This window comes from Scylla paramamosain, chromosome 25 (assembly GCF_035594125.1).
Source record: "Scylla paramamosain isolate STU-SP2022 chromosome 25, ASM3559412v1, whole genome shotgun sequence".
Taxonomy (NCBI): domain Eukaryota; kingdom Metazoa; phylum Arthropoda; class Malacostraca; order Decapoda; family Portunidae; genus Scylla; species Scylla paramamosain.
Genome location: NC_087175.1, coordinates 8,250,436 through 8,271,428, shown reverse-complemented (window position 1 = coordinate 8,271,428; position 20,993 = coordinate 8,250,436). Strand labels below are relative to the sequence as shown.

At 32.0% G+C, this 20,993-nt stretch overlaps 1 non-coding gene across 1 annotated transcript; it reads left to right on the top strand.

Annotated features, from left to right (window-relative positions):
- Positions 1–2,674: 2,674 nt before the first annotated feature.
- Positions 2,675–2,746, top strand: Trnag-ucc (transfer RNA glycine (anticodon UCC)). Its single transcript has one exon. It is a non-coding gene; the product is annotated as a tRNA-Gly (tRNA).
- The last annotated feature ends 18,247 nt before the right edge of the window (positions 2,747–20,993 follow it).

Genomic DNA, 20,993 nt, shown 5'->3' with positions numbered 1-20,993 from the left:
ATACACGTTTCTCGTAAAGTTCTTTCGTTTCCCCCTTATAAACTATTTTCCATGCAATTCAGCGTTTTTGTACGTAAAAAGCTGAAAAAAATACACGTTTTTTGCTAAAGTTATTTTGTTTTTCCATAAAGCATTTGCATGCATTTTATCATTTTACGACGTAAGTAGCTCAAAAACTCTCAGAAGATGTTTTATTAATGTTTGTTTTACGTTTTTTTATTTAGCATTTTTGTGCCTAGCACGCTCACAAACACACAAAAGACCCGTTTCTTGAAATCTCGTTTCCTATCCCGATATAAGTTACTTTCCATACATTTTGGCGCTTTGTTATCTAACAATGTGAAAAATCACTCAAAATACCAATTTTTGGTTATCTTATTATGTTTCTATATATAGGGTGCTATGCATACTTTTTCTCGTTTTGGTACCAAAGAAGCACAAAAACACAAAAAATACACGTTTCTTGTAATATCTTTTCGTTACGAGATAAAGGGTAATTTACATACATTTTGGCGTTTTCTACGTATTGAGTTGAAAAGCACTAAAAACACGTATCTTTTATAATTTTTTACTATTCCTCCATACGTTTTTTTTTTTTTTTTGCATGCATTTTGGCGTTTTGGTACATACCTCAAAAAACACTGAAAAGAGATGTATGTAGTTATATTATTTTGTTCACTCATACAGGATGGTTTCCATACATTTTGGGTTTTGGTGCTTAGCACGCTCATAAACACTCAAAAAGACACGTTTCTGGAAATATCGCTTTGCATGCTTTTGGTGATTTGTTGCCTAACAATATGAAATACAGTCGAGATACAAGTTTTCGATAATGCTTTTCTGTTTCTCCATATAGAGTGTTATTCATGCACTTTAACATTTTGGTATCTAATAACCTCAAAATACTCATAATACAAGTTTCTCATGAAGTCTTTATATTTCCCTATATAGGGTATTTTGCATGCATTTTCGCTTTTTCTACGTAACAAGCTATAAAAAAAAATTCAATTTATGATTTTGATAATATTATTCTGTTTCTACATTAAAGTTTTTTTGCATGCGTTTTAGCGTTTTGGTACGTAAATAAATGAAAAGACTCAAAAGGCATGATTAATGTAATGTTTTGTTTTTCGAAATAGAGAAATCATGTATTATGAGTGTGTTTCACATTGTTACCCGCCAAAACGCCAAAATGCATGCAAAGCCCCTTATAATAGGAAAGGAAACGACATTTTTCAGAAAAGAAAAACTAGTGCTTTGAGGGTTTCTGAGCATGTAAGGCACCAAGGTGCTTAAAATCACTATGTATGAAAATTCAAAACATTACGGAAAAAAAAGTCTCTTATGAGTGTTTTTCAGCTTCTTACGTATCAAAACTCTAAATTACATGCAAAAACACCCTTCATAAACACAATAACTTTCTCAAAAAATATGTGTTTTAAATGTTTTGAGCTTGTTACGTTGAAAAGTAATAATGAATGCAATTTACTCTATACGGGGAAACGAGAAATTACGAGAAGCGTGTATTATGAGTTTTTTTTTTTTTTTTTTTATCTTCTTAGGTACCAAAATCCTAAAACGAATGAATAGTACTCGATGTCGAAAAACTAACAACATTACCAAAAACGTGTATTTTGAGTGTTTTCTCACATTATTAGGTAGCAAAACAGCACGAGGCAAGGAAGGTTCATATATGGGGATACGAAACAGCATTAGCAGAAACGTGTCTTTTCAGTGTTTTTGAGCGTGTTAGGCACCAACACGCTTAAAAGTATGGAAATTACCTTATATAAGAATACAAAACAACGTTATGTACATGTCTTTTGAGTGTTTTTAATCTTCTTACGTACTGAAACGATAAAACCCATATAAAACATAGTTCATGGTGAAACAGAATGATAATTTTTACCAAAAACAAGTATTTTGACTGTTTTCAGGTTTTTTACGTACAAAACCGGCAAAATGCATCCAAAGTTCCCTATATGTTTAGACGAAAGGGCATTGCGAGAACCATTTCTTAAGAGTGTTTTTTGGGGGGGGCTTCTTAGGTACAAAAACGAGAAATCGCATGACTAGCGATCTCTTTGGAGAAACAAAACAACATTACCAAAAACGTGTATTTTAAGTATATTTCACATTGTTAGGTACCAAAACGGCATTGTCTATGTAATGCACCCTAAATGGCGAAACGAGTTTTCCAGAAGTGTCTTTCCAGATGTTGATGAGCGTGCTAGGCACCAAAACGATAAAAGCGAAAACGCTTTGTGTGTCCACTATATGTGGGAAAACAAAACAACATTACAAAAAATGTCTCTTTTCAGTGTTTGTGAGCTACTTACGTTTCCAAAAGCTAAAACGCATATAAATATGCTTTATTCAGAAACACAATAACTTTATTTAAACTTATATTTCAATTGTTTTCTGAGTTTGTTACAAAAAAAAGAAAAAAACGGTACAAAGTACTCTCTATGATGAAACGAAGACATTACGAGAAAGTGTTTTTAAGCTTCTTAGGTACCAAAACGGAAAAAGGCGATAATACAACTATATATGGAGAAACAGAACATTACTAAAAACACGCATTTTGAGTTCTTTTTACATTACCAAAATACCTGAAAAGCCTTTATATACGAAAATGAAACGTGATTACAAGAAACGAGAAACGTGTATTTATGCGATGGTGGTATAGTGGTGAGCATAGCTGCCTTCCAAGCAGTTGACCCGGGTTCGATTCCCGGCCATCGCAACGTCCAGAGATGTTCTTATGTGTTTTTCAGCACGTTAGGCAACAAAACGCTAAAAAGCATGGAAAATTACCTTATAGCGGAATACAAAACGTTACGAAAAACGAGTCTTTTGAGAGTTTTATTTTACTTTTTACGCTAAAACTCATGCAAAACACCTTTTATGGAGAAACAGAATAACATAAAAAAAAAAAGTGTTCTGTGTGTTTTCGGCTTGTTACTTGGAAAACTCAGAAACGCATACAAAGTATTCTATGTGGGGAAAGAAAAATGCATTACGAAAAACATGTATAATGAATGGATATTTTCAGCTTTTTAGGTACCAAAAATGAGAAAAAGCAAGAATAATACTTCCTATTCAGAAACACAACAACATTACTAAAAACGTGTATTTTAAGTGTTTTTCGTACTGTAAGATATGAAAACGACAAAATGGATGCAAAACTCTTTATATTCAGGAACGAAGCAACATTACAAGAAATGTATTTTTTTGTATTTTTGTGCATGTTAGGCACGAAAATGCTAAAAAGAATGGAATACACCTTATATGGGAAAACGAAACAACATTACTAATATTGTACATTCTGAGTCTGTTTTCAGCTTTTTAGGTGACAAAACGATAAAACGCATGAAAAAAAAAAAACTGTAGAAACAGATTACCATTACCCCCAAAAAAAAAAAATTTCTAGTGTCTTTTTCAGCATATTAGGTCAATATGCATGCAATGTACAATGCAATAGGGAATGGAAAAGGCATAACGAGAAACTTGTATTGAGTTTTTTTTTTTTTTTCAGATTTGCATGTGTAGGACTCTATAAAGAGAGAAACAGAACAACATTATCAAAGACGTGTATTTTAAGTGCATTTCATATTTTAAAGTGACAAAACGCCAAAATGCATTTAAAGCACCCTATATTTGGCAAAGGTAACGATATTTTAAGAAACGTCTTTTTAGTGTTAATGAAAACAAAACAACATTACCAAAAACGTGTCTTTTCAATGTTTATAAAGTTACGTACTAAAACGCTAAAACGTATGTAATAAAAAAAAAAAATATATAAATTTACCCCATTAAAAAAATCGTTTATATTGAGTGTTTTTGAGTTTCATACCTAGAAAAATGCAAAGATCATGAAATTACCCTATATGAAAACAAAAAGACATTACGAGAAAAGTGTATTATGAGTATTTTTGAGATTTTTATTTACTAAAAAAACAAAAAAAGGAATACAAAACAACATTACTAAAAACGTGTTTTATAGGTTCTTATGTACAGAAACGCTAAAACCCAAGCAAAACACCCTTTATGGAGAAGCGAAATAAATATTTCGTTGATAAATTACATTCAGGACAGTTAGGGAACATCCCTTACACAAGAATAAGATCGCAGAAGAATGGTCCTAAATGGATGACTGAGGTTAAAACACTACATAGGGCGAAAGAGAAGTATATATGAGATTAAAGACAGGGGAAGTGGTTTTAAGGCCATAATATAATGAATTTGAAAAGTCAGGAGTTTAGTAAGGAAAGCTAAAAATAGTTATGAATTAAAGGTAGCCAGCCAAGCGAAGATGGACACCAAGGGATTTTATCAGGCGTATAAGACGAAGAATAGAGAAACAATAGTTCCTTAAAGACAGCAGAATTTGACCTGCTTAGTTGTTGGGAGGAGATTAGTAAAATTGTGAACGAGTATTTTTTAACTGTCTTTGCCCAGGAAAACATGCAAGATTTGCCGAATAGTGAGAAGATATTTAGAATAGAAGAGAATGAGAAGCTGACAGATATTACTATAACTAAAGAGATAGTGGAACAGGAGATAGATAAGCTGAAAAGTTCAAGTCACCTAGACCAGATGAAATATATTCCAGAGTATTTAAGGAATGGAAAAAGGTTATAAGTAATCTGTTAGTTTCTGTCCTTAGGAAATCACTTTAGTCATGTGAGGTATCGGTAATGTGGAGGCAGATAATGGTGATAGTTATGTCATCTTATATCAGGACTTTAGTAAAGCATTTGACAAGGTACCCCATCAGAGGCTACTGAGAAAGGTTAGGGCGCACGAGAGAGATGAGGTGTTTAGATTGGATAAGGTCATGGCCAAGCGGCAGGCGACAGAGTGTTGTAATAAACGGCTCTAAATCCGAGTGGGGTCAAGTAATTAGTGGAGTGACAAAGGAAATATTAGTATTAGGGCCGATGTTGTTTGTAATATATGTCAATGACTTGGATAGTGAATTAGTAGTGTTGTTAGTAAATTTGCGGATGACACGAGAATATGTAGATTAATTAGGTCAGAATCGCATACCATCGCCTTGCAGGCAGATTTGGATAGGATGAACAGACAGATGGCAAATGCAGCTTAATATCAACAAATGCAAAGCACTTAGCGTAAGTAGAAGAAACCCACACATTAGTTACACAATGAACAACCAAGTTCTGGTAGGTTCAGGGTAAGAAAAAGATTTGAGATTTAAAGTTAGCTCTGAACTCCGTCTAAGAAAGCAATGCAAAGAGGCCAGAAACAAAGCAAATAGTGTATTATGATTCATTTTCAGGAGTGCTAAAAGTAAAACCTCCGAAGTAATATTAAAGTTACATTTGGCGCTGGTCAGACTTCATATAGACTACGCTGTCCAATTCTGGTCACCACATCACAGGAAGGATAAAGGTCTATTAGAATCAGTACAAAGGAGAATGACTAAAAGGATACAGGGGATGAGGAGTATTCCTTACGAAGCGAGATTCAAGCTGTTAAATTTACATTCTTTAGAGAGACGTAGGTTAAGAGTGGACCTGATAGAAGTCTTTAAGTGGTATATGGGTTATAACAAGGGGAACATAAGGAAAATTCTTAGAATCTGTAACCATGATAGAACAAGAAAAATGGGTTCAAGCCTGAAAACTTGATGTTCAAAAAGGAGACAGGAAGGAATTGGTTCTCAAATAAAGTAGTAGATGATTGGAACGGACGTAGTAATCAAGCTGTTAATGCTGAGGCATTTGGGAATTGTAAGAGAAAATTAGACATTTATGGATGGGGATGATAGGTGGAAATAGGTAGGCATATTTCATACAAGTACTGCCACGTGTAGGCCTGATGCCTTCTTAAAGATATACTTATTTCTTATGTTCTTATATTCTTATTACCAAAAGCGTGTATTTTCAGTGTTTTCAGCTATTACGTGAAAAAAAAAATGCAAAAATGCATGCAAAGCACCCTAAATGAGGAAAAAAAGGGACATTACGAGAAACGTGCATTATGAGTATTTTTCAGATTCTTAGATACCAAAACGTTGAAACTCATGAACAAAACTCTTAATTAAGAAACAGAACAACCTTACCAAAAGCGTGTATTTTGAGTGTTTTTCCACATTCTTGGTTACCAAAACCCCAAATTGCAAGTGAAACTAGCTTTATGTGAAAAAAAAAAGACATTTCGAGAAAAGTGTCTTTTAAGGGTTTTTGAACGTGTTAGGCAATAAAGCACTAAAAAGCAGGGCAATCACATTACATAGGAATAAAACCAACTTTTACCAAGAACTTGCCTTTTAAGTGTTTTTGACCTCCTTACATACCAAAACGCTAAAACGCATGCAAAACACCCTTTATGGAGAACAGAATAACATTACCAAAAATATGTATTTTGAGTGTTTTTGATCATGTTACCTATAAAAACGCTTAAATACATGCAAAGAACCCTATGTTTGGGAAACGAAAGGACATTACAAGAAACGTGTATTATGAGTGTTATTAAGTTCCTTAAGTACCAAAAAGATAAAACCCACAAATAACACTCTTTATAGAGAAACAAAAAAAAAAAGTAATTTTCTTTTTTTTTTGTTATTCTTCTTCATAGGTGCCGAGATGCCAAAATTCTGACAAAAATTCAGGGAAATTATGTGGAAAAAAAACATTATCAAAAAAGTTATTTTAGCTTTTTTTGGACTGTTATGTAAAAAATCCTAAATTGCATGCAAAGCCACCTATATGGGGAAATTAACGACTTTACCAGAAACCTGTCGTTTGAGTGTTTTTCAGTATGTTAGGCATCAAAACAATAAATAATATGGAAGTCACTCTATATGAGAATCCAAAACAAAATGACTAAAATCTTGTCTTTTCAGTGTTTTACGTAGAAAAAAAACTAAAACGGATGCAAACAAACCAATATCAAGAAATAGAATAACCTTACCAAAAAGGTATATTTTGAGTGTTTTTGAGCCTATTACCTACAAAAAACGCGAAAATGGATGCAAAGCACTCTATATTGGGAAACAAAAGGACATTGCGAGAAACGTGTATAATGAGTGTTTTATAGTTTCACAAGAACCACAAGTCAAAAGTTTCTTAGATACCAAAATGCTGAAACTCATGAATAACACTCTTGATTCAGATACAGAACAACCTTACCAAATGCGTGTATTTTGAGTGTTTTTCACATTCTTAGTTACCAAAACCCGAAATTGCATGCGAAACTGGGGAAAAAACTGGGGAAAAAATTATATTACCAGAGAAGTGTCTTTTGAGTGTTTTTGAGCGTGTTAGGCAATAAGTTATTAAAAAGAAGGGTAACCACATTACATGTTAATAAAAACCAACTTTTACAAACAACTTGCCGTTAAATGTTTTTGAGCTCCTTACGTACCAAACGCTAAAACGAAATGCAAAACACCCTCTATGGAGAAACACAATAACATTACCAAAAACATGTATTTTGAGTGTTTTTGATCATGTTACCTATAAAAACGCTTAGATACATGCAAAGAACCCTATGTTTGGGAAACGAAAGGATATTACGAGAAACGTGTATTATGAGTGTTTTTAAGTTCCTTAAGTACCAAAAAGCTAAAACCCATATATAACACTCTTTATAGAGAAAAAATAAATAAATAAATAAAAAAGTAGTTTTTTTTTTTTTTTTTTGTTCATCTTCATAGGTACCGAGATGTCAAAATTCTGGCAAAATTCTGGGTAATTATGTGGAAAAAAGAACATTATCAAAAATGTTAATTTTAGCTTTTTTTTCGGACTATTGTGTTCCAAACCCTAAAGTGCATGCAAAGCCACCTATATGTGGAAATTAAACGACTTTACCGGAAACCTGTCTTTTGAGTGGTTTTTTTTTAGCATGTTAGGCACCAAAACGATAGATAATATGGAATGTGGGAATCCAAAACAAAATTACTGAAAACGTGTCTTTTCAGTGTTTTACGTAGAAAAATGCTAAAACGGATGCAAACCAACCAATATAAAGAAATAGAATAACATTACCAAAAAGGTATATTTTGAGTGTTTTTGAGCTTGTTACCTACAAAAAAACGCGAAAATGCATGCAAACCACTCTATATTTTGAAACAAAAGGACATTACGAGAAACGTGTATAATGAGTATTTTATAGTTTCACAAGAACCACAAGGCAAAAAACGCAAAAATTCGTGTATGTGGAGAAGTTTCTTAGATATCAAAATGCTGAAACTCATGAATAACACTTGGAATTGAGAAACAGAGCAACCTTACCAAATGGGTGTATTTTGAGTGTTTTTCACATTCTTAGTTACCAAAACCCCAAATTGCATGCGAAACTAGCTTTATGTAGGAAAAAAAATGACATTACCAGAAAAGTGTCTTTTGAGTGTTTTTGAGCGTGTTAGGCGATAAAGCACCAAAAAGCACGGTAATCACATTACATGGGAATAAAACCAACTTTTACCAAGAATTTGCCTTTAAGTGTTTTTGAGCTAAAACGCAAGCAAAACACCGTTTATGGAGAAACAGAATAACATTACCAAAAACATGTATTTCTAGTGCCTTTGATCATGTTACCTATAAAAACGCTTAAATACATGCAAAGAACCCTATGTTTGGGAAACGAAAGGACATTACGAGAAACGTGTATTATAAGTGTTTTTAAGTTACTTAAGTACCAAAGATCTAAAACCCACAAATAACAGTCTTTATAAAGAAACTGTTTTATCGCGACATTTCCAGAAACATGTCTTTTGAGTGTTGATGAACGTGTTAGGTACCAAAGTTATAAAAAACATTGAAAGCTACCTATCTGAAAGAACAAGACAACCAAAAATTTATCTTTAGGGTATTTTTTATCTCTCTTCATCATAACGCTGAGATGTATACAAAACACCCTTTGCATGAGGAAACGAAAAGACATTAGAAGAAACTTTTATAATGAGTGTTCTTTTTTTATTTCTTAGTTACCAAGACCTATTTGACGCATAGAAGAGCACTCTATGTGGAGAAAAGAACAAAATTTCCAAAAATGTGCTTTTTGAGTGTTTTTCACATTGTTAGGTACGAAAACACTCTATAAAGAGTGTTATTTGTGGGTTTTACTTATAATATACGTTTCTCGTAACGCTTTTTTATAGGTAACATGATCAAAAACACTCAAAATACATGTTTTGGGTAATGTTATTCTGTTTCTCCATAAAGGGTGTTCTGCATGCGTTTTAGCGTTTTGGTATGTAAGGAGCTCAAAAACACTTAAAGGCAAGTTCTTGGTAAAAGTTGGTTTTATTCCCATGTAATGTGATTACCCTGCTTTTTAGTGCTTTATTGCCTATCACGCTCAAAAACACTCAAAAGACACTTTTCTGGTAATGTCATTTTTTTTTTCCCCACACAAAGCTAGTTTCGCATGCAATTTGGGGTTTTGGTAACTAAGGATGTGAAAAGCACTCAAAATTTGGTAAGGTTGTTCTGTATTCTTAATTAAGAGTGTTATTCCTGAGTTTCAGCATTTTGGTATCTAAGAAACTTCTTTATATACACGAGTTTTTTGCGTTTTTTGCCTTGTGGTTCTTGTGAAACTATAAAACACTCATTATACACGTTTCTCGTTATGTCCTTTTGTATCCCAATATAGAGTGCTTTCCATCCATTTTCTTTTTTGTAGGTAAGAAGCTCTAAAACATTCATAATATACCTTTTTGGTAATATTATTCTATTTTTTCGTATTCGTTGGTTTGCATCCGTTTTAGCGTTTCTCTACGTAAAACACTGAAAAAACACTTTTTTCAGTAATTTTGTGTTGGATACCCATATTGAGTGACTTCCATATTATTTATCGTTTTGGTACCTAAGATGCTGAAAAACACTCAAAAGACAGGTTTCTGGTAAAGTCGTTTAATTTACCAATATAGGTGGCTTTGCATGCACTTTAGGGTTTGGTACATAACAGTCCGAAAAAAAGCTAAAATTAACTTTTTTTCATAATGTTCTTTTTCGCGTAATTTTCCTGAATTTTGCCACAATTTTGGCATCTCGGTACCTATGAAGATGAATAACAAAAAAAAAATTCCTATTTTTTATTTTTTTATTTATTTTTATTTTTTTTCTCTCTAAAGAGTGTTATTTTTGGGTTTTAGCTTTTTGGTACTTAAAGAACTTAAAAACACTCATAATACACGTTTCTCCAAATGTTCTTTCGTTTCCCAAACATAAGGTTCTTTGCATGGATTTAATTAGCGTTTTTATAGGTAACATAATCAAAAACACTCAAAATACATATTTTTGTTAATGTTATTCTGTTTCTCCATAAAGGGTGTTTTGCATGCGTTTTAGCGTTTTGGTATATAAGGAGCTTAAAAAACTTAAAGGCAAGTTCTTGGTAAAAATTCGTTTTATTCCCATGTAATGTGATTGCTCTCCTTTTTAGTGTTTTATTGCCTAACACGCTCAAAAACACTCAAAAGAGACTTTTCTGGTAATGTCATTTTTTTCCCCACATAAAGCTAGTTTCGCATGCAATTTGGGGTTTTGGTAAATAAGAATGTGAGAAACACTCAAAATACACGCATTTAATAAGGTTGTTCTGTTTCTCAATTAAGAGTGTTATTCAGGAGTTTCAGCATTTTGGTATTTATTTTTGGTAATACACGAGTTTTTGCGTTTTTTGCCTTGTCGTGAAGCTATAAAACACTCATTATACACGTTTCTCGTAATATCTTTTTGTTTCCCTATATAGAGTGCTTTGCATCCATTTTCGCGTTTTTTTTTTTTTTTTTTTTGTTGGTAACTAGCTCAAAAACACTTAAAATATACCTTTTTGGTAATGTTATTCTATTTCTTCATATTAGTTGGTTTGCATCCGTTTTAGCGTTTTTCTACGTAAAGCACTGAAAAGACACGTTTTTAGTAATTTTGTTTTGGATTCCAATATAGAGTGACTTCCATATTATTTATCGTTTTGGTGCCTAACATGCTGAAAAACACTCAAAAGACAGTTTTCTTGTAAACTTGTTTAATATCCCCATACAGATGTCTTTCCATGCACTTAAGGGTTTGGTACATAACACTGAAAAAAAAGCTAAAAATAACTTTTTTGATAATGTTCTTTTTTCACATAATTTCGCTGTAATTTTTCCCACATAATGTCTTTTCCTTGTTTTACGTAGAAAAACGCTAAAACGGATGCAAACCAACCAATATGAAGAAATAGAATAAGATTACCAAAAAGGTAAATTTTGAGTGTTTTTGAGCTTTTTACTTACAAAAAACGCGAAAATGGATGCAAACCTCTCTATATTGGTTAACAAAAGGACATTACGAGAAACGTGTATAATGAGTGTTTTATAGATTCTCAAGAACCACTAGGCAAAACACGCAAAAACTCGTATATATGGAGATACTAAAATGCTGAAACTCCTGAATAACACTCTTAATCAAGAAACAGAACAACCTTGCCAAATGCGTGTATTTTGAGTGTTTTTTTTTCAAATTCTTAGTTACCAAAACCCCAAATTGCATGTGAAAGTAGCTTTATGTGGGAAGAAAATGACATGACCAGAAAAGTGTCTTTTAAGTGTTTTTTTTTTTTTAGCATGATAATGCACTAAAAAACAGGGCAATCAATTTATATGGAAATAAAACCAACTTTTACCAAGAACTTGCCTTTAAGTGTTTTTGAGTTCCTTATATACCAAAACGCTAAAACGCATGCAAAACACCCTTTATGGAGAAACAGAATAACATTACCAAAAACATTTATTTTGAGTGTTTTTGATCATGTTACTTATAAAAGCGCTTAAGTACATACAAAGAACCTTTGGGAAACGAAAGGACATTTCGAGAAACGTGTATTATGAGTGTTTTTAAGTTCTTTAAGTACCAAAAAGCTAAAACCCATAAATAACACTTTTTATAGAGAAAAAATAAATAAATAAGAAAAAAAATTTTTTTTTGTTATTCATCTTCATAGGTACCGAGATGCCAAAATTCTGGCGAAATTCAGGGAAATTATGTGAAAAAAGAACATTACTAAAAAAAAAAGTTAATTTTAGCTTTTTTTTTCGGACTGTTATGTACCAAACCCTAAAGTGCATGCAAAGCCACCTATATGGGGAAATTAAACGACTTTACCAGAAACCTGTCTTTTGAGTGTTTTTCAGCATGTTAGGCACCAAAACGATAAATAATATGGAAGTCACTCAAAATGGGAATCCATCACAAAATTACTGAAAAAAAGTGTCTTTTCAGTGTTTTACGTAGAGAAACGCTAAAACGGATGCAAACCAACGAATATGAAAAAATAGAATAACATTACCAAAAAAATATATTTTTAATGTTTTTGAGCTTCTTACCTTCAAAAAACGCGAAAATGGATGGAAAGCACTCTATATTGGAATACAAAAGGACATTACGAGAAACGTATATAATGAGCGTTTTATAGTTTCACAAAAAACACAAGGCAAAAAACGCAAAAACTCGTGTATATGGATAAGTTTCTTAGATACCAAAATGCTGAAACTCGGGAATAACACTGTTAATTAAGAATACAGACCAACTTTACCAAATGCGTGTATTTTGCGTGTTTTTCACATTCTTAGTTACAAAATCCCCAAATTGCATGCGAAACTAGCTTTATGTAGGAAAAAATGACATTACCAGAAAAGTGTCTTTTGAGTGTTTTTGAACGTGATAGGCAATAAAGCACTAAAAAGCAGGGCAATCACATTACATGGGAATAAAACGAATTTTTACCAAGAACTTGCCTTTAAGTATTTTTGAGTTCCTTACATACCAAAACGCTGAAACGCATGCAAAACACCATTTATGGAGAAACAGAATAACATTACCAAAAAACATGTATTTTGAGTGTTTCTGATCATGTTACCTATAAAAAAGCTAAAATACATGGAAAGAACCCTATGTTTGGAAAATGAAAGGATGTTACGAGAAACGTGTATTATGAGTTTTTTTTTAAGTACGTTAAGTATGAAAAAGCTAAAACCCACAAATAACACTCTTTATAGAGTGTTTTCGCACCTAACAATGTGAAAAACACTCAAAAAGCACATTTTTGGTAATCTTGTTCTTTTCTCCATATAGAGTGTTCTTCATAGGTCTTGATACCTAAGAAATAAAAAAAAAAAAGAAACACATTATAAAAGTTTCTTATAATGTCTTTTCGTTTCCTCATGCAAAGTGTTTTGTATGCATTTATGTTTCTTTTTATATGTAAAAAGAAAAAAAATTGTTTATGGTAATAAAGGGTGTTTTGTATACATCTCAGCGTTATGGTACGTTAGTAGCTGAAAATACCCCAAAAGATAAATTTTTGGTTGACTTGTTCTTTTATATAGGTAGCTTTCCATGCTTTTTTATAACTTTGGTACCTAACAACAACAATCAACACTCAAAAGACATGTTTCTGGAAATGTCGTTTCATCTCCCCATAGATGGTGCTCTGGAGGCATTTTGACGTTTTGCTACATAAAATTGAGAAAAACACTCAAAATAAACGTTTTTTGTAATGTTCTGTTTCTCCATATACAGTGATACTAAATAGTTTTCGCGTTTGGTACCTAAGACGCTCAAAAACACTAATAATACATCTTTCTCGTAATATCCATTATTTTATCCATATTGGGTGATTTCCATGCATTTTGGCGTTTTTCCTACGTAACAATGTGAAAAAACACTCAAAATATACGTTTTCGGTAATGTTCTTCTGTTTCTTCATATATAATGTTATACATGCGTTTGTGCATTTTGCTACCTAAGAATCTCAAAACACTGATAAATAAAGTGTCTTTTTATTTCTTTTCGTATCGCCATTTAGGATACTTTGCATGCATTTTTGCTTTTTTTTTTTTTTTTATACGTAAGAAGATAAAAGAAAAAACTCAAAATACACGTTTCTGGTAATGTTATTCTGGTTCTCCATAAAATGTGCTTTGCATGCATTTTAGCGTTTTGGTACGTAAGTAGCTGTAAAAACTCTCAAAAGACACGCTTTTGGTAATGTTTTGCTTTTCCAAATAGGGAGCTTTCGTTGCTTTTTAGCGTTTTTGGTATCTAATATTGTTGTGTTTCTCCAAAGAGAGTATTATTTATGCATTTTCGCGTTTTGGTACCTGAGAAGCTCAAAAACGCTCTTAATATAAGTTTCTCATAATGTCTTTGGTTACTTTTTATGTTTTTTTTGGAGGGGGTAACAAGCTCAAAACATTAAAAATACACGTTTTTTTTGGTAATGTTATTCAGTTTTCCCCAAAAAAGGCGTTTTGGATGCGTTTAAGTGTTTTTGTATGTAAATAGCTCATAAGCACTGAAAAGAAAAGTTTTTGTAATCTTTTGTTTTCTCCTATAGGGTGCTTTCCTTGGTTTTTAGCTTCTTGGTACCTAACACGCTCATAAACACGGAAATGACATGTTTCTGGAAATGTTTCCTCTCCCCATATAGTATGCTTTGCATGCATTTTCGCGTTGCGGTACCTAATAACGTGAAAAAAAAAGCCTTAAAACACAAGTTTTGTTCTGTTTCTCCATATAGAGTATTATTCATACGTTTTAGTGTTCTGGTACCTATGAAGCTCAATAGCACTCAAAATATATGTTTCTTTTAATGTTTTTTTTTTCCCCCTTTTAGGGTTATTTGCATGTATTTTATCGTTTTTGTACGTAACAGGCGCAAAATCTCTCAAAATGCATGTTTTTTGGTAAAGCTGTTGAGTTTCTCCATAAAGTGTGTTTTGCAACCGTTTTAGCGGTTTGGTACGTAAGTAGCTCAAAACAATGTTTTCCCATTTACGGTATTTTCCATGCTTTTTAAGAGCTTTTTGTGCCTAACACACTCATAAACTCTCAAAAGACATGTTTCTGGAAATGTCGTTTATTTTCCCCATATCGGGTGCATTTTGGCGTTTTGATACCTAACAAAGCTAAATACACTTAAAATACACGTTTTCTCCATACAGAATGGAAATCATGCGTTTTATTGTTTTGGTACCTAATAAGCTAAAAAAAAAAAAATCATAATACTAGTTTCTCTTAATGTCTTTTCGTTTTCTTATATAGGGTACTTTATATGCATTTTGACGCTTTTGTACATAACAAGCTGAAAAATCGCTTAAAATGCTCCTTTTTGGTAATGTTTTTTATGTTTCTGCAGGAAGGGTGTTTTGCATGTTTTATCGTTTTGGTACATAATAAATTTAAAAACTTCCAAACACGTGAAAAGTCACTTTGTTGGTTATTTATTTTTCCCTTCCAACATAGTGCTCTTTTCATACTTCTTAGTGTTTGGTGCCTAACACGTAGAAACACTCTCAAAAGGTAGGTTTCTTGTAAAGTCGTTTTGTGTCGTCTTTTAGAGGTCTTTGCATGTATTTTTGCGTTTTGGTACCTAATAATATGAAAACCCCTCAAAATATATATTTTCATTCGTGTTGTTTTGTTTCTCCATATAGAGTACTATTAATGTGTGTTTCGTACCTAAAAAGTTCAAAAGCTCTCATAATACACGTTTCTCGAAATGTCTTCGTTTCCCGGCATAGGGAACTTTGCATACATTTCGGCGTTATTCTACTTACATACCTCAAAAACACTGAAAATATAGTTTTTTTGTATTGTTATTTTGTTTCTCCATAAAGCGTGTTTTGCGTCTGTTCAAGCGTTTTGATATAAAAGTAGTTCAAAAACACTAAAGAAATACTATTTTTTTGGTAATTTTGTTTTGTATTCCAATATAGGATGCTTTCCATTTTTATTTTTTAGAGTTTGGGTGCCTAAACACTCAAAAATCACGTTTCTGGAAATTTCGTTTCGTTTCTCCCATAGATTGCACTTTGCATGAATTTCGACGTTTTGGTACATAACATTGTGAAAACAAACAAAATACACGTTTTTAGTAATGTTGCTCTGTTACTCCATATAGAGTGGTATTCATGCATTTTTGTATTTTTTCAACCTAATAAGGTGTAAAACACTTATAATATACGTTTCTCGTAATGTCTTTTCGTTTCCCAAAAACGTGTATTTTGAGTGTTTTTTTCATATTGTTATGTATGGAAGCCCACTAACTAACAAACGAAACTAAATTTAATGAAACGTGTCTTTTGAATGTTTATGAATCTGCTAGGTAGCAGAATGCTAAAAAGCATGGAAAGATCACCATATGGGAATAAAAAACATTATCAAAAACATGTCTTTTCAATCTTTTTGAACTTCTTACGTACCAAAACGCTAATACGTTTGCAAAACACTCTTTATGGAGAAACAGAATAAAATTACCAAAAACAAGTATTTTATGTGTTTATGAGCTTGTTACGTAGAAAACGCAAAAATGCATGCAAAGTAACCTCTATGAGGAAATGGAACGATGTTTCCAGAAACGTGTTTTTTGAGTGCTTAGACACTAAACCGATATAAAGCTTGGAAATCACTTGATTTGAACAACAAAAGAACACTAAAGAAAACGTGTCTTTTAAGTGTTTTTGATCTTATTACGTACCAAAAACCTAAGCCGCATGCAAAAAAAAAAAAAAATCATGGAGAAACATAATATCATTACCAAAAACTTGTAATTCAGTGTATTTCTCATTGTTAGGTATGCATGCAAAGCATGCGAAAGGAAACGAGTATTCCAGAAAGGTGTCTTTTGAGTGTTTATGAGTGTTCTACCTCCAAAACGATGAAAAGCATGGAATTCACACTGTAATGGAAAACAAAACATTAACAAAAATGTCTCTTTTCAGTATTTTTGAGCAACTTAGGTATCAGAACGCTAAATCGCATGCAAAACACCCTTGATGGAGAAACAGAATAACATTACCAAAAACAACTTTTTTGATTGTTTTTGAGGCTGTTACGTGAAAAACGTCAAAATACATTTCAAGTATCCTATTATGTTAAAATGAAAAAAAAATATTACGAGAAAGGTGTTTTTTTTTTTTTTACCTCTTAAGTAACAATCCGCTAAAAGGCAATAATTAGCACTCTATAGAAAAAAAAAAAAAATATTTCCAAAAACATGTATTTTGAGTGTATTTCACATCGTCAGGTACCAAAACTCCAAAATGCAAACAAAACACCCTATATGGTGAAAGAAAACGAGATTTCAAGAAAAGTGTCTTTTGATTGTTAATGAGCGTGTTAGACAACAAAACGAAAAAAAAAGAAACAAAAAAGCACCCTATATGGGAAAACAACACATTACCAGAAACGTTTTTGTTCCACTGTTTTTGAGCAACTTATGTACCAAAACTTTGAAACGCATGCAAAGTATTATTGATAACATTAAGAAAATAAGTATTTTGAGTGTTTTTTCAACTTGTTTCGTAGGAAAACGCCAAAAAGTAAGCACAGTACCCTAGATGGGGAAATGGATAAACATTACGTAAAACGTGTATTATGAGTATTTTATTAGTTTCATAGGCACCAAAACGCTATGAATGAGTATGAATAACACTATAGAGAGAAACAGAATTACATTACGTGTTATTTTGAGTGTATATCATATTGTTAGGTTTTAAAATCCGTGGAAAGCACCCTATATAGAGAAAGGAAGCGATATTTCCAGAAACGTGTTTTTTTTTTTTTTTTTATTTATGTGCGTGCAGACACCCAACGATAAAAAAGGAGAGAAAGTACCCTATATGGGAGAACAAGACATTACCGAAACGTCTCTTTATAGTGTTTTTGAGCTACTTACGTACCAAAAACGCTGAAACGCTTGCAAAAAAAAAAAACATGAAGAAACAGTATAAGTATCAAAAACGTGTTTTTTGTTTGTTTTTGAGCTTAATACCTGGAAAAATGCCGAAATGCAAGCAAAAGACTCTGTAATATTAAACGAAAAGACATTAGGAAAAACGTGTATTATGAGAGTTTTAGAGCTTAGGTAGCAAAATACTAAAACGCATGAATTTTATAGTGCACTTTATATCGACAAATCAGAACAATATTAACAATAATTTGTATTTGGGTGTTTTTTTTTTATTATTAGGTACCAAAATGCCATAATGTATTCACAGTTACCTATATATGGAAACAAAACTACATTACTCGAAAAATGTTTTTTGAGGGGTTTTTTTTATTTATTTATTTTTTTTTTTTTCGTATTAGGCATCATAACGCTAAAAAGCATAGAAATCACCCTATATGGGAATATACATGTAAAACAACATTACGAACAAGTGTCTTTTCAAGGTTTTAGAATTTCTTTAGCACCAAAACTCTAAAACATGCAAAACACACTTTATGAAAAAAAAAAAGAGAGAGAGAATAACCTTACGAAAAAGAAGTATTTTGAATTTTTTTGAGCTTGTTACGTAAAGAAACGCCAAAATATATGCAAAGTTCTCTATTTTGGGAAACAAAAGGACATTTTGAGAGATCTATTATAATCGCTTCTTTTTTTTTTTACCTTTTTAGGTACATAGACGCTAAAACGCAGTGACAGCACTTAATATGAAAAAAAAAAAAACATTACCTAAAACGTATATTTTGAGTGTATTTAACAAAACGCCAAAATGCATGCAAAGCAACGTATATGGCAATATAAAACATCATTACGAAAAAACGTGTCTTTTGAATGTTATAGAGCTTCCTACGTACAAAACTCTATAACGAATACAAAACACTTTATGGAGAAAAAGAATAATATTACAAAAAATAACTATTTCGAGTGTTTTTAGCGTGTTACGTACAAAAATGCAAAAATGCATGAAAATAACGTTATATGGGGAAACGAAAGGACATTACGAAGAAAATCTATTATAAGTGTTTTTGAACATCTTAGGTAACAAAATGCTGAAACTCAGGAATAGTACTCGATATCGAGACCAAAAAACGTGTATTTTGAGTGTTTTCACATTAATAAATAGCAAATTGCCAAAATGCAGTGAAAATCCTCTATATGGGTAAAAACGAAATTTCCAGAAACGTATCTTTTAAATGTTTTTGAGCGTGTTAAGCACCAATACGCTAAAAAGCATGGAAATCACCTTATTTGGGAATACAAAACGACTTAACGAAAAACATGACTTTTTGAGTGTTTTTGAACTTCTTATGTACCAAAAAGGTAAAATGCATGCAAAACACCCTTTATGCAGAAACAGAATAACATGACCAAAAACAAGTATTTTGAGTGTTTTTGAGCTTGTTACACAGAATAACACCAAAATATATGAAAAGTATGCTATGTGGGGAAACAAAAAAGACATTAGAAGAAAAGTGTATTATAAGTGTTTTTGAGCTTCCCAGGTACCGAAATGCGAAAACGCATTAATACCACCTTATACGAAGAAACAGAGCAACATTACCAAAAACCGCGTAATTTGAGTGGTTTTCTTTTTTTTTCCACATTTTCAAGTACCAATATATTTGGAAACGATACTACATTTCAAGAAATGTGTTTTTTTGAGTGTTTAAAATGCAATGGTAAACACCCTAAATGGGAATAGAAAATAACTTTACCAAAAAACGTGTCTTTTAAGTGTTTTTCAGCCTCTTACGTACCGAAACCCTAAAAAAGCATGCAAAACACCTTTTATGTAAAAGAATATCATTACCAAAAAACAAGTATTTTGAGAGTTTTTTGAGTTTGTTGCATAGAAAAACATTAAAATGGATGCAAAATACTCTTAATAGGTAAACGTAATTACATTACGAAAAACATGTATTATAATTATTTTTTTTTACATTTTAGGTATTGAAACGCTAAACCTATAAACAGCACTCTATAAAGAAACAGAACAACATTAACAAAAACGTGTGTTTTGAGCATATTTCACATTATTAGGTACCGAAACGCCAAAATGCATGGAAAACCCTTGATATGGGGAAATGAAATTGTTACAAGAAAGTATGTTTCGAAACGAAAAGATTTTATGAGAAACGTGTATTATGAAAGTTTTTGGTTCTTAGGTACAAAAACGCTAAAACGCATGAATAACACTTTATATGAAGACATATAACATTATTAATAACATATATTTTGAGTGTATTTCGCTCAAAAAGACCGAAGAGAAACGTTTTTGGTAATGATGTTTCTTTTTTCCATATAGGGTACTTTTCATGCTTTTTTAACCGTTTTGGTGCCTAACACGCTCATAAACACTCAAAAAACACATTTCTGGATATATCGTTTCCTTTTTCTATAAAGTGTGCTTTGCGTATATTTTGGCATTTTGGTACCTAACCATGTGAAATACACTCAAAATGCAAGTTTTTTATAATGTTAATTTTCTCCATATATTTAGGCGTTTTAGCGTTTTTAATACCTAAGAAACTGAAAAAACACTCATGACACAAGTTTTTCGTAATGTGTTTTTGTTTCCTCAGATCGTGTAATCAAGCATTTTGGCGTTTTTCTACGTAATAAGCTCAAAAACTTTCGAAATACTTGGTTTCAGTAATATTATCATGCTTTCTACATGAAGAGTGTTTGCATGCATTTTTGCGTTTTGGTACTTAACAAGATCATAATCACTCAAAAAACATGTTCCTGGAAATGTCTTTTTTTTTTTCCTCATATAGGGTACCTTACATGTATTTATGCATTTAATTACTTAACAATGTAAAAGAATACACAAAACACGTTTGTTTTTTCTTTTGATGTTGTTCTGTTTCTCCATTTAGAGTGTTATTACAGGGTTTTCGCGTTTTCGTTGACAGGAAACTCAAAAACACTCATAACACACGTTTCTCGCAATGTCTTTTCATTTCCTCATTCTTTGCATGCATTTTGGCGATTTTGTACGTAACAAGCTCAAAAACATTTAAATACTTGTTTTTGTTAAGGTTATTCTCTTTCTATTTAAAAGGGTGTTTTCCAATCGTTTTATGGTTTTTGTACATAAATAGCTCAAAACACACCAAACACACGTTTTTAGAAATGTTGTTATGCTTTCCCCATAGAGGAACTTTTCCATGCCTTTTAGCGTTTTTGTGCCTAACACGCTCATAAACACTTAAAAAGAAAATACAAGTTTCTGGAAATGT